Here is a 3,464-nt window from a genome sequence, read left to right on the forward strand (position 1 = left end):
TTTCCATTTTTTTCTTTATGAGTGCTGTGAAAAAAGATTTTCATCAGGTTTTGCCTTTAATGTAAAAGATGCATAAAGAAAACCCAGACAATTTATATGTTTCAAAGGTTAATTGTATTTCTTAAAATAATTCTCATCAATACACAACATCTGGGACATATAATAGTAAGGAAGCATGGCAAACATCATAGCCTGAAAGCACTCAATGAAAGCACTTTTGCTGATTGCTCAATCTTTGAAGCCGTTACAATGTCAATATGAACTTCGATTCAGGGTCCCTACTCTGCACAAGTATGTTCTCGTTCTTTTGGACTCTTAAACAATGTTGATCTCAGAGAAATATTATATTAAATAAAAACATTATAAGAAACATCCAAATAGAGACAACATTTGATCCATTATTATTCAATTCGAAATTGTTAAGGTTTGAAGTGATGAGGTAAAATAAAATTCCACACATTCTCACTCTGTTGTTTAATTACTAATATTTTTTAATACAAACCCTACGTTGAAACATGCAAACAATACAGAAGCACATGGCCAATGGAGAAAATAAAGAATGCAACACTGATCTCGTTCAAGAAAAACACTCTTTCTCCCCCACTGAAGCATCAAGCTTCATGGAGGTTCAGAGAATGTTGACTGCAATTCCAGGAAAGCACACTGGCTTGTATTCAAGAAACTTCAGTTGTGGCACTGGCTCACTGACAGGAAAACAGGAGACACTAAGGTACTAAGGAACACCTACAATTTAATTTACACCACCTCATAGTCATTTCTGGTTCAGTTTACTGCTCCAATGGAAATACAAGAGTGAATCAGGATATGATCTACACACAACAGCTATTAATCAATTACACCTGACAATTTACATTAAGATGGGCAGATCGATCCTAAAGTATTGATACTTCCCATACTGATGTTGTTTCGAGAATATCGATCCCCATAAAAATATTGATTCTAAAGTTTTTTTTTAACTAGTGATATTTTTCTTTGCTTACCATGAACATGAATGTTTATTCTAAGCTTTAAAGTAAAAATAATTACAAAAAAAATATTATTATATTAGCAAATACTTGTGCAGAATGGGAACTATAAACTTCTTCCAGTTTATTCAAATTAAAAGTTTTTAGACGATTGATACTGTTCTGTAATGGTTGTTAATAAATGATACCCTTTCAAAAATTGACCACGGTTTTACTATAATTTCTTTGCTGGAAATTGATGCAATTAATCATGGTTTTACTAAAGTAGTGTACTGTAGTATCCTTATAGTAACCATGGTTTTACTATAGTAATATTATAGTAACCATAGTATCCATGGTTAATTTTGTGGTAACTACGGTTTAACAAAATACCATGTTAACCAACTGTTGTTACTGTAGTAAAACCATGATTAATTTTCATAAGGGTAAACAAAACAGAAGTCTAATAATTTTCTGTTTAAGCCTGAAATGTAATAAAAATAATGATGACTTGAATTTAAAAAAAAAAATTAATTACACATTTTATCCCAATAAATAGCAAAATAAATAAATATTGAATATGGTGTTATTGGACTTGAAATAATTGGTTGGTAATTTAAGATAGAAATGAAAAGAAGTGGTATTGCCCATTCACAGAAAGAGCTGCAAATCTGCAGTCAGTTTCAGAATACAACAGAAGACCAGTTGGCATTGGATTAAAGGTCTTTGATACATTTGTCTGGATTAAACTGAGCATATAATTAACCAAATAACTGGTCCTAAAACGGCAGGAGTAAGTGGAGTGGTGGTGGTGTAGTGGGCTAAAGCACTGAACTGCTAAGCAGAAAGTTGTCGGTTCGATCCCCACAGCCACCACCATTGTGTCCTTGAGCAAGGTACTTAACTCCAGGTTACTCCGGGGGGGATTGTCCCTGTAATAAGTGCACTGTAAGTCGCTTTGGATAAAAGTGTCTGCCAAATGTGTAAATGTAAGTGTGTAAGCTAGACCCTGCATAAGCTTACATGATACAGTACTGTGCAAAGGTCTTAGGCACATAAGATGTTTCACAAATCATTTGTCTTAAGATGGTTATTTATATCTTCAGCTTTAGTGTCAATAGGAAAATAAATGTTAGAATTCCAAAAATTACATTCGCAAATAGAAAATATTTGAATAGAAGAACAGGGAGCCCTGCAACAAGGCCCTCCCAAAGCCCCCCACTGAAAGATGTTTCAGTCTGAGATTACATAAAGAGACAAAAGCAATTGAGACAGCCTAAATAGATAGAAGAACTGTGGCAAAAACTGTGTCCAGGTGTACATAGGAAAATTGGGTCTGTTTTAAAGGCAAAGGTGGTCACACTGAATATTGATTCAGCTTGTTTAGGTTTACTGGATTTTGTATGGCATTAAGTGATAAATGAAAACTATTTATGTAATTATTTTTGAAGACATCCTCACTATGCAACATTTTACACAAGTGCCTAAAACTTTTGCACAGTACTGTATTTTAGTCAACATGTGCAACATACTCTGTCCATGTGAAATGTATTAAAATGTTTGAATACATAAGCCGAAATAATAGATTTAATGAAGGCCAGTGTGTGTTTTTTCGCAAGCTTTGTTTAGTGCAGGCACTCCAGTAGTTTGCACACAAAATCCTGTATTTTTCCATCAAATGACGTTTAAGTGGAGTTGCGTCACATGGGGGGGGGGTGAGAGTGCGTGTAAATCACGCATTTCACGTACTCGTGAACCATAACACGGCCAGTTTATGATGTTTTCGAGTAATGTATGTGTTTACCTTCAGTTCATACATAACTGTCTCATAGGAGTTATTTACGGAGGTACAAGCGGTAGTTACGTTTGTAGAAACCATCACAAGCCAACTGTATCAGGCTCTGACCCGTACAATGCGTCTCAAACCCCCGACTCTGAACAACCACTCCCCTTCGTGGCTCGTGGAAAATTACCAGCTTACAATCAACACAAGTACAAGCTCCAACATCCGCCTCACGGACTCGATGCCCCTGATCGACTTCAGCCCAGCGAAAAATTAATAATCCCAAACTGCATACAATAAACTGGCAGTAATGGTTGCGAATATACAAAAAAGCTTGTAATTTAATGCTCACGGTGGATAACAACGCCAATAATTTTGCAAAACGGATGGAAAAACACGCACATCGACGATACAACTTAAAAGCCATGCTTTACATTCCAGTACAATCCACGACAGTAATAATATCACATATTACAACTCCATACTGCACACAGTTTGCCTTTTTCCTGTAAACGGGCGGAGTAGTCGCGTGGGCGCCCGAAAGAGTTGAGTTTGATTGACGGACGGTGCGTCCAACAGATTGCGAACAAGGACGAGCCTAGCAACGCTGCAGCCAATAGCATGCTCCAATGGGCGTGACGTTAATCCAAATTTTCCGCGGCGCCATCGGCTGAAAACTAAACCGAGATAGAATCTCCCAGTCTGAACCAGTTTTA

Source organism: Xyrauchen texanus, chromosome 22, assembly GCF_025860055.1.
Source record: "Xyrauchen texanus isolate HMW12.3.18 chromosome 22, RBS_HiC_50CHRs, whole genome shotgun sequence".
Taxonomy (NCBI): Eukaryota; Metazoa; Chordata; class Actinopteri; order Cypriniformes; family Catostomidae; genus Xyrauchen; species Xyrauchen texanus.